This window comes from Halichoerus grypus, chromosome 12 (genome assembly GCF_964656455.1).
Source record: "Halichoerus grypus chromosome 12, mHalGry1.hap1.1, whole genome shotgun sequence".
In the NCBI taxonomy this organism is placed as follows: Eukaryota; Metazoa; Chordata; class Mammalia; order Carnivora; family Phocidae; genus Halichoerus; species Halichoerus grypus.
In genome coordinates, this window is record NC_135723.1 from 94,341,970 (window position 1) to 94,355,539 (window position 13,570).

Here is a 13,570-nt window from a genome sequence, read left to right on the forward strand (position 1 = left end):
GAGAAGCGACACATTTTACTTAGAATGCCAGGCGATGGACATTTTGTGCACGATTATGTACATTTGAAACCGTCTGATATAGAAAATATTAACAAACCCACTTTATACACAAAATTGTACGTAATGAAAATGAGCGTTTTTTTTAAAATCCAGAACCACAAAGATTTCAAAGTTATCAAGCCAACTGAATTAGAAACTATATCATGTTGTCAGCACATGGCATCAATAACCGTTACCCTTTGCCAGAATCACGTGAACCATATTGTTGTATTTATATGTCAGCTGATTAACAAAAATATCGAATCTGGGAGGTGCAAAGCCCCAGGATGCCAGGCCACAGCTGTTCCCTGATGTGTGGGCTCCCCGGGGTGATGGGTCTGTGGTCTCACCTTGCTATAGTTCCCTTCTTCCTTCATCAAGGGTCCGTGAAGGCTCAGACGCCTCACCGGGAGCACCGACTTGAATACAGTGCAATCCCAGGTCTTGAAATAGTAAAGTTTGGTTGCTAGACCCCTATATGTCCCCATGTTTTTGTCTGTAAAATGCTGAGGGTGAAGAGACGGTCTTTAAAGATTTATTTTTTATTTTCAAGAGAGAGAACACGAATGGGAGGGACAGAGGTAGAGGGAGCGAGGATCTCAAGCAGACTCCATGCTGAGCGAGGAGCCTGATGCTGGGATCCATCCTAGGACCCTGAGATCATGACCTGAGCCAAGACCAAGAGTCAGACACTTAACTGACTGCACCACCCAGGGGCCCCAAGGGGGTCTTTTAAATCTAATTTCCCGGATCACTGGTTTCCAAACTTTCTGAGAAACGAGACCTCTTGCCAATGTTAGAAAGTTATGAGAACTTGTGATTTTCATCTCAGCTGATGACTAAGAGAGAGATAAAGGGAGGTAAATCCTGCCATAAATTCTGTCATATGTAAATTGAATTGGCAGCTTACCATGGACGTGACAGAAGTCAACTCACTAAGCGCTCCGTCTGTCCAAACTCCATTCCAAGAATTTTTCGTGTGTGAGTCTATTTACTCTTATGACATCACTCTCATTATTATCTTTATCTTTGAGCTGGATAAACTGAGTCCGAAGGCCACAGTGCTAGGTGACGCTAGCACTGGGCGTTGTCAGGAAAATGTAACCAAAAATCAAAGCTCCTCCCGACTCGGGAAGTCTCTCCCCAGAAGTAGAAGAGAAAGAAAGCAGTCTTATTATTGAAGAAGCATTAAATCAGAATGTGATATCCATCCCAGGCATTTTGTTAGGAAGACAGGCAGAAATCCCGGCCATCAGACACAACCCATTACATACGCGTTCTCGAGAGAAGTGATAACCAGTCCTCAAATGAGAGGCTGGAGAGGCCATCCCGGAGTCACTTGTTAACTGCGGGGCCCATCCGGGTTTACCCAGAGGACGAGGAATCTTACCATCCATCTTTATGACAGGGCATCATTTTGCAACTTGGTGTGAGGCATGCGCTCTCAATAAAGTTAGGCTCATTTTGAAGTTTGTATTTCAGAGATTGATTGCAGGTCCTAGAGAAAAACATTTCTGGGTGATTTACATATATTTCAAAGAAAGAGAGAGAACTTAAAATTATAAGATTTCTAAAGTAAATGCTCTAAGGAAATGGACAGGAGGGAAGTCTCTTCCCTTATTTTCAACAGGGAAAATCAAGTCTCTTATGTTTAATTTGTTAGTTGACCTTACAGAGGAGAACACGGGAATTGGAAATGAGAGCCCAACTGTCTACTGCCCAGCTTGGCCTCGGGGCCGCCTCTGTGCGTGTGTGAAGCATACGGGGGAGGGAGGTCTTCGCTCAATCTACCAGCCTACTTGCTTTCATTGAGATGTTTGAATCCCTTGGGAAGATTTGAGGTGCACATTCAGAACCACTACTGTCTGTGTTTAGAATCTCTGGGGCACAGTTGAGAGGGTGCAAGCCACGTACCTTCACTAAGGCACTCAGTGAAGGTGGGGGTTTTGTGCCTGCCTGCCTGAGGGCTGTTGGCATGCAGGAAACAGGAAACCCCATAGGGTTTGAACCTCAGTGAGACAATGAGACAAAATACAGAGCTTCCTGGAAAAGCCACTCCCTTTTGAGTTTCAGGCCTAGAGTGTCAGTTACTAATTGCCACCTTATAGACCCGGATCCTGTTCTCCTGACCTTGACCCACTGCCTCACTGGAGAAAGCCTGTGGGGCCAGGGAATGGGACCGTTTTCCATCCTGTGGGGCTGGGCACTCATGGCTACCGTGAGTACTGGTAAGAGGCCAGGCAGAAAAAGCTCTCCATGGGTTGGGGGAGGGAAAGAGGGACCAGTAGGCACAGAAAGTTTTGCTCCCAGATCCCAGCCTTGTTAAGATCCTCACTGGCATAACACCCCCACGAGAAAGCATTCCTTCTGCTCCCAGGAGTCTCCTATTGGCATTGCTCATGGGTCCCCCTCTTCAGGATCTGGCTGCAGCTGATTATTTGGGGGAGTTACTGCTACCCTCGGGACCTTTAGCTTGACCTGTGTATTTCAGATGCCACTGTGAGCTTGGTGGAGCAAAGGCCCAGGTGGGTCCTGGTAGCTCGCGGACAGGCGAAAACCCTGCACTGCATCCTGAGGAATTCCCAGTACCCCTGGATGAGCTGGTACCAACAGGACCTCCAGGGGCAACTACACCTGCTGGCCACTCTGCGGAGTACTGGGGATGAGGAGGTCGTATCCCGTCCTGGAGCACATTACCAGGCCAGGAGGGTCAATAGCACGGAGCTGACACTGAGCGTGACCAATGTGACCCAGGGCAGAACTCTCTACTGCACCTGCAGTAAAGACACAGTGAGAAACCCCCCTTGGACAAGTGAATACAAACCATCCCGGGTTGCCAACCACAGACCCAACCTCCTCCTCTGCCCTGACTCCTCCCACGTTCCCCTATATCCTCCCTTGTTGCCTCTTCTCTACAAGCAGACTCTTCCTGCTGCTTTCCCATCAACCTTTTGGTGAATGCCAAGCCTGCCCAGCACAGTGATTTAACCACCAATTTAGCCTCTGAAGGGCTCTGTTGCAGAACTTCCTCTGCCACTTGGGAGCTTTGGGAAAGACTTCATCTCCCTGAATCCTGGTTTCTGTGCCTGTAAAGTACAGACAGTAACTTCACCCAGCTCAGAGGCTTGCCGTGAGGATCAAATGGCACGATTCTCCACAGTACGCCTATGCGTTTTAATACCAGTATCAATGCCCGGAGGGGTGCTGGAAAGAAACCTGGAGAAATTCTGAGAGCTCAGAAAGGAGGAAGAATGAGTATCTCAGTGTGTAGCCCCTACTCATACCCCTAGAATAAACACCCACTTTTTCAATTAGATCCCCACACTCGGTGCTCGCCACCACCTAAATGTCTCACCCCGCTCCCCCAACCTCAAGTTGATCTTTTTTAAAAGTAAGATCCTCAGAGAGAGCCTGACCTAGAAAGGACCAGGGTCTGGATCCACAGTGAGGGCTCGCCAAACATTGACTAAGCAGCCATGGCTCAGAACTGGGTTGGCCCCCTGAGCAAGGCCATACATGGAGTGAGGGTGGAACAGGGAGGCTCAGATCCCAGGCGAATGTCCCAGAAGCTGCAGGCAGGTGCACTGAGGGAGAGAGGCCCAGATCCTGGGAGCCCTGCAGAGATGGGAGGCCTGAAGCTGGCTGTAGTGGGGCCACTCTGCTTCTAGTTAGCAGCAGCTCTATCCCAGAGGGTGTGGACCAGATGAGCCGGTAACTGGGGTGCCAGGTGGTGGTGAGCGAGAAGACATTTCAAAGCTCAGTCTCTGATGGAGGTCTGAGTGGGCTGTGGTCCAAAGCTGCAGACAAGCACGCTTTCCTCAGGCTTGTGCAGAGGGAGGAATTTTGTCCACCAGGGGGCACTATCTGCCCATAGTTCTCCATGATCTGCTCAGACAGGGTCGGGCACGGATCACAGGTGTGAGTCATCTCTCACTGCCCCTGTAACCTCACTCAGCTGTTATGGCAAACACCTGCCCAGCTCTAGCGGACTACAGCAGTGATGGGGAGCAGGTGTAGGGCCTGGCCAGAGTCCTGGAGACATATGGATTCGTGTGTTCTCTCCTCCCTCCAGGAAAGGTACCTCTGAGAACACCCTCACAGGGAAATCCTTGGTCAGAGGCCACCAAGAGGCTGTTAAATACAGAAATGGCAGGGCGGAGAGGCCTGGACCACCTGTTCTTAAGGAATGCTGAGGTCCTGGAGGAGGAGCAAGATGGCGGAGGAGCAGGAGACCTGGATTTCCTCTGGTCCCAGGAATTCAGCTGGATAGGGATCAGACCATTCTGAACACCTATGAACTCAACAGGAGATCGAAGGAAAGAATAGCAGCAACTCTCTGAACAGAAAAGCGACCACTTTCTGGAAGGTAAGACGTGCGGAGAAGTGAATCCGAGGTGATATTCGGGAGGATAGATGGCGGGGGAGGGGGCCTTTGTCGGCCGCTTCTGGCAAGTGATAGAGCCGCGGAGCACAGAATCGGAACTTTTAGAAGTCGGCTCCGCTGAGGGACGTCACTCCGGTGGCTAAGTGGGGGGTGGAACCCTCGCGGGACAGTGTGGTCTCAGGACCCTCGGGGTCACAGAAAGACCGGGGGTGCCTGAGTGCGGCAGAGCTCCCAGGGATCAGAGCGGGGAAGCCGGCTGCAGAGACGGAGCCCAGGCGCGGGCTCTCAGCTCGGGGTTGTCATAAACCGTGATCCGCGGCACAGTCGGGCCACTGCTCCTCCAGCAGGGACCCAACAAGCGGCAGATCCGGGGAGACTCACCTTCTTCCCCCGGGAGGAGAGGTGCGGGAGCGCACCGCGGGGATCTGCTGGGTTTGGAGACTCCACCCGGGGTCGGGTGCCAGATAGAAAGCCGCGGTCACAGGCCGGGTGAGCACGGAGTGTGGCCGGAGACCGGGGAGACGGGAGTGACTGACTGCTTTTCTCTGGGGGCTCGCTGAGGAGCGGGACCCCGAGTTCTCGGCTCCTCCGGGGCGGAGATTGGGAGGCCGCCATTTTCACTCTCGGCCTCCAAAGCTGTACGGAGAGCTTGCAGGGAACAAAAGCTCCGGAGAGCAAACCCGAGCAGATTACTTAGCCCGGACCGGGAAGGGCGGGGCAATTCCGCCTCCGGCAGAGACATTTGGGAACCACGGCAACAGGCCCCTCCCCCAGAAGATCAGCGAGAACAGCCAGCCAAGACCAAGTTTACCCATCAATGAGAACAGCAGAACTCCAGCGCTAGGGGAATACTGCACAGAGAATCCATGGCTTTTTTACCATGATTCTTTAGTCTTTCAAAGTTAATTTTTTTAACTGTCTTTTTTCTTTTTTTGAATTTTTCCCTTTTTCAACCAACATCTTATCAATCCCTTTTTTAAAAAACATTTTTATTTTTCATTTTTAGAGTCATATTCTCTCCCTTCATAGTAGTTACCCTTATTTTTGGCATATCTATATAAGTTGTTCTCTTTTTAAAATTTTGAGATACAGTTTCTTCTAACAGATCGAAATATACCCTAAATCTCTAGTGTATGGCTTTGTTCTAGTCTCCTGCCTGATGACATTCTCTCCCTTTTTTTTCTTTCTTTCTTTTTAAATCTTCTTTCAAACAACTTCTTATCAATTCCTTTTATAAAATTTTTTTTATTTTCATTTTTACAGTCATATTCCATCCCTTCATTGTATTAACCCTTACTTTTGTATATATATAAGTTTTTCTTTCTTTAAAATTTTGGGAGGCACTTTCTTCTAACAGACCAAAATACACCCAAAATCTAGTGTGTGGCACTGATCTATGCACCAGCCTGATCATATTTGATCATATTCTGTTTTTTTTGTTTTGTTCTGTTTTTGTTTGTTTTTACCTGTTTCTTTTTTTTTCTTTCTTTCCCTTTCTTTTCCCCCGGTTTCAGGTCTTTTCTGATTTGTTTAGAGTATATTTTCTGGGGATGTTGCTACCCTGTTAGCATTTTGTTCTCTCATTCATATATTCTCCTCTGGACAAAATGACAAGATGGAAAAAATCACCTCAACAAAAAGAACAAGAGGCAGTACCGACTGCCAGGGACCTACTCAATACAGATATTAGTACAATGTTGGAACTAGAGTTCAGAATGATGATTTTAAAGATACTAGCTGGGCTTGAAAAAAATATGGAAGTTATTAGAGAAACCGTTTTTTGAGAAATAAAAGAACTAAAATCTAACCAAGTCAAAATCAAAAGGGCTATTAATGAGGTGCAATAAAAAATGGAGGTGCTAACTGCTAGGATAGGGGCGCCTGGGTGGCTCAGTCGTTAAGCGTCTGCCTTCAGCTCAGGTCATGATCCCAGGGTCCTGGGATTGAGCCCCACATCGGGCTCCCTGCTCTGCGGGAAGCCTGCTTCTCCCTCTCTCACTCCCACTGCTTGTGTTCCCTCTCTCACTGTGTCTGTCTCTGTCAAATAAATAACTGCTAGGATAAATGAGGCAGAAGAGAGAATTAGTCATATAGAAGACCAAATGATGGAAAATAAAGAAGCTGAGAAAAAGAGAGATAAACAACTACTGGATCACGAGGGTAGAATTTGAGAGATAAGCGACACCATAAGACGAAACAACATTAGAATAATTGGGATCCCAGAAGAAGAAGAAAGAGAGAGAGGGGCAGAAGGTATATTGGAGCAAATTATAGCAGAGAACTTCCCTAATTTGGGGGAAGGAAACAGGCATCAAAATCCAGGAGGCACAGAGAACCCCTCTCAAAATCAATAAAAATAGGTCAACACCCTGACATCTAATAGTAAAACTTACGAGTCTCAGAGACAAACAGAAAATCCTGAAAACAGCTCGGTAGAAGAGATCTGTAACCTACAATGGTAGAAACATTAGATTGGCAACAGACCTATCCACAGAGACCTGGCAGGCCAGAAAGGACTGGCAGGATATATTCAGAGCACTAAATGAGAAAAATATGCAGCCAAGAATACTATATCCAGCTAGGCTGTCATTGAAAATAGAAGGAGAGATAAAAAGCTTCCAGGACAAACAAAAACTAAAGGAATTTGCAAACACGAAACCAGCCCTACAAGAAATATTAAAAGGGGTCCTCTAAGCAAAGAGAGAGCCTAAAAGTAACATAGACCAGAAAGGAACACAGACAATATACAGTAACAGTCACCTTACAGGCAATACAATGGCACTAAATTCATATCTTTCAATAGTTACCCTGAGTGTAAATGGGCTAAATGCCCCAATCAAAAGACACAGGCTATCAGATTGGATCAAAAAACAAGACCCATCGATATGTGTCTGCAAGAGACTCATTTTAGACCCAAAGACACCCCCAGATTGAAAGTGAGGGGCTGGAAAACCATTTACCATGCTAATGGACACCAAAAGAAAGCTGGGGTGGCAATCCTTATATCAGACAAATTAGATTTTAAACCAAAGACTGTAATAAGAGATGAGGAAGGACACTATATCCTACTTGAAGGGTCTATCCAACAAGAACATCTAATAATTGTAAATATCTATGCCCCTAACATGGGAGCAGCCAATTATATAAGCCAATTAATAACAAAAGCAAAGAAACACATCGACAACAATACAATAATAGTAGGGGACTTTAACACCCCCCTCACTGAAATGGACAGATCATCTAAGCAAAAAATCAACAAGGAAATAAAGACTTTAAATGACACACTGGACCAAATGGACTTCACAGATATATTCAGAACATTCCATTCCAAAGCAATAGAATACACATTCTTCTCTAGTGCCCATGGAACATTCTCCAGAATAGATCACATCCTAGGTCACAAATTAGGTCTCAACTGGTACCAAAAGATTGGGATCATTCCCTGCATATTTTCAGACCACAGTGCTTTGAAACTAGAACTCAATCACAAGAGGAAAGTTGGAAAGAACTCAAATACATGGAGGCTAAAGAGCATCCTACTAAAGAATGAATGGGTCAACCAGGAAATTAAAGAAGAATTAAAAAATTTCATGGAAAGAAATGAAAATGAAAACACAACTGTTCAAAATCTTTGGGATGCAGCAAAGGCAGTCCTAAGAGGAAAGTATATAGCAATACAAGCCTTTCTCAAGAAACGAGAAAGGTCTCAAATACACAACCTAACCCTACACCTAAAGGAGCTGGAGAAAGAACAGCAGATAAAGCCTAAACCCAGCAGGAGAAGAGAAATAATAAAGATCAGAGCAGAAATCAATGAAATAGAAACCAAAAGAACAGTAGAACAGATCAACGACACTAGGAGCTGGTTCTTTGAAAGAATTAACAAGATTGATAAACCCCTGGCCAGACTTATCAAAAAGAAAAGAGAAATGACCCAAATCAACAAAATCATGAATGAAAGAGGAGAGTTCACAACCAACACCAAAGAAATACAAACAATTATAAGAACATATTATGAGCAACTCTATGCCAGCAAATTAGATAATCTGGAAGAAATGGATGCATTCCTACAGATGTATCAACTACCAAAACTGAACCAGGAAGAAATAGAAAACCTGAACAGACCTATAACCACTAAGGAAACTGAAGCAGTCATCAAAAATCTCCCAACAAACAAGAGCCCAGGGCCAGATGGCCTCCCAGGGGAATTCTACCAAACATTTAAAGAAGAATTAATATCTATTCTTCTGAAACTGTTCCAAAAAATAGAAATGGAAGGAAAACTTGCAAACTCGTTTTATGAGGCCACCATTACCTTGATCTCAAAACCAGACAAAGACCCCATCAAAAAGGAGAATTACAGATCAATATCCTTGATGAACATGGATGCAAAAATTCTCACCAGAATACTAGCCAATAGGATGCAACAGTACATTAAAAGGATTATTCACCACGAGCAGGTGGGATTTATCCCTGGGCTGCAAGTTTGGTTCAACATCCGCAAATCAATCAACGTGATACAATACATTAACGAAAGAACAAGAATCATATGATCCTCTCAATAGATGCAGAAAAAGCATTTGACAAAGTACAGCATCCTTTCTTGATCAAAACTCTTCAGAGTATAGGGATAGAGGATACATACCTCAATATCATAAAAGCCATCTATGAAAAACCCACAGCGAATATCATTCTCAATGGGGAAAAACTGAGAGCTGTCTCCCTAAGGTCAGGAACACAGCAAGGATGTCCACTATCACCACTGCTATTCAACCAGTATTAGAAGTCCTAGCCACAGCAATCAGACAACAAAAAGAAATCAAAGGCATCCAAATTGGCAAAGAAGAAGTCAAACTCTCACTCTTTGCAGATGATATGATACTTTATGTGGAAAACCCAAAAGACTCCACCCCAAAACTGCTAGAACTCATACAGGAATTCAGTAAAGTGGCAGGATATAAAATCAATGCACAGAAATTAGTGGCATTCCTATACACCAACAAGACAGAAGAAAGAGAAATTAAGGAGTCGATCCCATTTACAACTGCACCCAAAACCATAAGATACCTAGGAATAAATCTAACCAAAGAGGCAAACGATCTGTACTCAGAAAACTATAAAATACTCATGAAAGAAATTGAGGAAGGCACAAAGAAATAGAAAAACGTTCCATGCTCATGGATTGGAAGAACAAATATTGTGAAGATGTCAACGCTACCTAGAGCGATCTACACATTCAATGCAATCCCCACCAAAATACCATCCACTTTTTTCAAAGAAATGGAACAAATAATCCTAAAATTTGTATGGAATCAGAAAAGATCCCAAATAGCCAGAGGAATGTTCAAAAAGAAAAGCAAAGCTGGCAGCATCACAATTCCGGACTTCCAGCTCTATTACAAAGCTGTCATCATCAAGACAGTGTGGTACTGGCACAAAAACAGACACATAGATCACTGGAACAGAATAAAGAGCCCAGAAATGGACCCTCAACTCTATGGTCAACTAATCTTTGACAAAGCAGGAAATTATGTCCAATGGAAAAAAGACAGTCTCTTCAACAAATGGTGTTGGGAAAATTGGACAGCCACATGCAGAAGAATGAAACTGGACCATTTCCTTACACCACACACAAAAATAGACTCCAAATGGTTGAAAGACCTCAATGTGAGACAGTAGTCCATCAAAATCCTAAAGGAGAATACAGGCAGCAACCTCTCCGACCTTAGCCGCAGCAACTTCTTCCTAGAAACATCGCCAAAGGCAAGGGAAGCAAGGGCAAAAATGAACTATTGGGACTTCATCAAGATAAAAAGCTTTTGCACAGCAAAAGAAACGGTCAACAAAACCAAAAGACAACCGACAGAATGGGAGAAGATATTTGCAAATGACATATCAGATAAAGGGCTAGTATCCAAAATCTATAAAGAACTTATCAAACTCAACACCCAAAGAACAAAGGATCCAATCAAGAAATGGGCAGAAGACATGAATGGACATTTTTCCAAAGAAGACATCCAAATGGCCAACAGACACATGAAAAAGTGCTCAACATCGCTCGGCATCAGGGAAATCCAAATCAAAACCTCAGTGAGATACCACCTCACACCAGTCAGAATGGCTAAAATTAACAAGTCAGGAAATGACAGATGTTGGCGGAGATGCGGAGAAAGGGGAACCCTCCTGCAGTGTTGGTGGGAATGCAAGCTGGTGCAGCCACTCTGAAAAACAGTATGGAGGTTCCTCAAAAAGTTGAAAATAGAGCTACCATATGATCCAGCAATTGCACTACTGGGTATTTACCCCAAAGATACAAATGTAGGGATCCGAAGGGGTACGTGCACCGCAATGTTTATAGCAGGAATGTCCACAATAGCCAAACTGTGGAAAGAGCCAAGATGTCCATTGACAGATGAATGGATAAAGAAGAAGTGGTATATATATACAATGGAATATTATGCAGCCATCAAAAGGAATGAGATCTTGCCATTTGCAACGACGTGGATGGAACTGGAGGGTGTTATGCTGAGCGAAATAAGTCAATCAGAGAAAGACATGTATCATATGACCTCACTGATATGAGGAATTCTTAATCTCAGGAAACAAACTGAGGGTTGCTGGAGTGGTGGGGGATGGGAGGGATGAGGTGGCTGGGTGATAGACATTGGGGAGGGTGTGTGCTGTGGTGAGCACTGTGAATTGTGCAGGACTGTTGAATTGTGGATCTGTACCTCTGAAACAAATAATACAATATATATTAAAAAGAAGAAGAAGAAGAAGATAGCAGGAGGGGAAGGATGAAGGGGCGGAAATCAGAGGGGGAGATGAACCATGGGAGAAGATGGACTCTGAAAAACAAACTGAGGGTTCTAGAGGAGAGTGGGGTGGGAGGATGGGTTAGCCTGGTGATGGGTATTAAAGAGGGCACATTCTGCATGGAGCACTGGGTGTTATACACAAACAATGAATCGTGGAGCACTACATCAAAAACTAAAGATGTAATGTACGGTGATTAACATAATAAAATTTAAAAAAAAAAAAAGGAATGCTCAGGTCCTCTCCTAGCTGCTCTTGAAACAACTACAGCCAAGCACCATCACCGGAGCAATGGAAGGCACCGTTGCTCTGATGGGACCTCTTGAACCTCCATCCCTGGGAGCTCTGTGGAGACTTCCCAGATGCAATTCTGCTCACTTGGACCATGAACTATGCCTTAATACCACTGCCTAGACCCTTTATTCCTTGGTGATTAGACTAGCCCTCCTAGATTGGCCGATGTTAGGGGCCCAAACAATGCTTTTTGATTGGATTATGTTATTTACCTGTCATTATTCAGATAGGAAATACTGGTCTCTGTGATGTAGTCTCCTGTCTGCAGGCTGGTGTGAGGGATTTGTCCATGTTCTTGGGAAGTATGTTTATCTTCATTTTCTCATCCAATACTTTCAAATGCCCGATTAGGCAAGAACCACCATTTTTTGCGTTTTTTTTTCTGTTTTTGTTCTAATAGGGAAATGGATGCTCGACACCTGGGACGACTTGCCTGATGTCACATAACCAGCCCTCAAGTACAGGAATTCCGAGTCGATGACTCTCAATACCTCATGATGCTGCCTTGTTGCGTGATGAATGCATCGCCACTGCAATGAGGGAGGTGTGACGTGGTGGACATCTCTGCCCCTTCCAGAAAGCCAGCGCCCATTGTGTTGCAGACGTGGTCAGAGAGCACTGGGACGTCCACACATGATGTGACAGCAGGTCAGGTGAGTGTCCTGCAAAGACGCTCAGTACCCCCACAGACTTGTCCTAGGTTTCGAGGGGTCCAGATGGGAATAGACAAAATTATACTAACGACATCCAATCATTTGGAGGGGAAAGTACTATATGTTATGATTGTGTAAATTGGATTCTGCCCTGTCGTATCTCCATGGCTTGGATTCGTTTTAAGATGGTGGACTTCCAGGGCTTGCAGGTGAGTATCCTCACCTAAGGCAGCCATCTCTCTGTTCTCCTTTGTCTTAGTCATCCTCTCAACTAATCGATACATGCATAGAATACTCCATTTTCAGTATTTTACCAGATATGGTGTGAACTTTCAAGAAATATGAGGCATGTATCCTCTTTACCTCCTCCAAATTTTACCCCTCTTCTTACCTTCCTTATTCCTTCATTTAGAAGGTCCTCAGAAAGCAGAAAGCATGAGCTCAAAGTTTCACTTGCAGGATGAGTGTCTTTGTTATAATTTAGATTCCTGAGCCCAGAACAGCAACATAGCCCATATTTATGGCCCCTACACCATCATTTCCAGGCCCCTGAGCAGAAGAGCAAGCATGGGTCTAATGCGAAGGTAGGGGCTTAGATACAGGTGGGCTTGGGAAGAGAGAGTTGATAATGGGTTAATAATTATTAGAGCTTCAGAATCCATGCAAGTCCTTTGAGTTTAGGCACTCATCTGTCCGTAGCACCCTAATGGGGCTTGTTAAGGATAAACAGGGATAAACTGCATTAACTGGGTTCGGTAGGCAATGAATCCCGACGTGGATTAACAGTTAGCTAAACTGAGGAGAAAGTATAGAATACCAGAAAACTTTACAAAATAATATAATAGTTAGGATTGTGAATTTAAACTTATTTTTCTACTTTTGTGGGTTCTCCTCATTATATAGAATGAGTGTTTAGGATTTCTGAAATCAGGGAAACACTTCAAAAACAAAGCAACCCTATCTAGCAATTGCCTAAGTGATACTACAAGGTACTTATGTTGCAGTTACAGATTTAGACCGCTACCCAAATAAATACAATAACGTTGTAAAACTTCCTTTCTGTATTTCATACCTAAGGGCCTCTCCCATACAGGCTGGGAAAGGCACAGGTGCCTGATGCCTGAGGAAAGGGAACTTATATTGGTAAATTCTATCAGGATGTTCTTTGGCTCTCTGACATAACCTGATTGATTGTGTATGTGTGTGTGTGTGTGTTGTGTGTGTGTGTGTGTACATGAAAATAGCTTCCATCCTAATTGAAGAAAGATAAACTCAGATGTAAAGAAATGGTGACCGATTACCAGTAATACCTTGGCAAAGATTTAAGTGGGATTATCATTTATTGAGTGCCTACTATGTGCTAAATATTATGCTTCGTGCCTTA

At 44.4% G+C, this 13,570-nt stretch overlaps 2 long non-coding RNA genes across 2 annotated transcripts in view; one reads left to right on the forward strand and one right to left on the reverse strand.

Moving 5' to 3' along the window:
* Positions 1-5,099, reverse strand: LOC144379611 (uncharacterized). The gene is made up of 2 exons (XR_013442910.1): positions 4,805-5,099; positions 1-1,537 (listed from the first exon to the last, which is right to left on the reverse strand). It is a non-coding gene; the product is annotated as an uncharacterized LOC144379611 (long non-coding RNA).
* Positions 3,480-13,570, forward strand: part of LOC118532186 (uncharacterized) — a 107,734-nt gene continuing 97,643 nt past the window's right edge. Inside the window, exons 1-2 of the long non-coding RNA XR_013442909.1 lie at positions 3,480-4,405; positions 11,934-12,186. This is a non-coding gene — a long non-coding RNA (uncharacterized LOC118532186). The remainder of the gene's footprint in view (positions 4,406-11,933; positions 12,187-13,570) is intronic.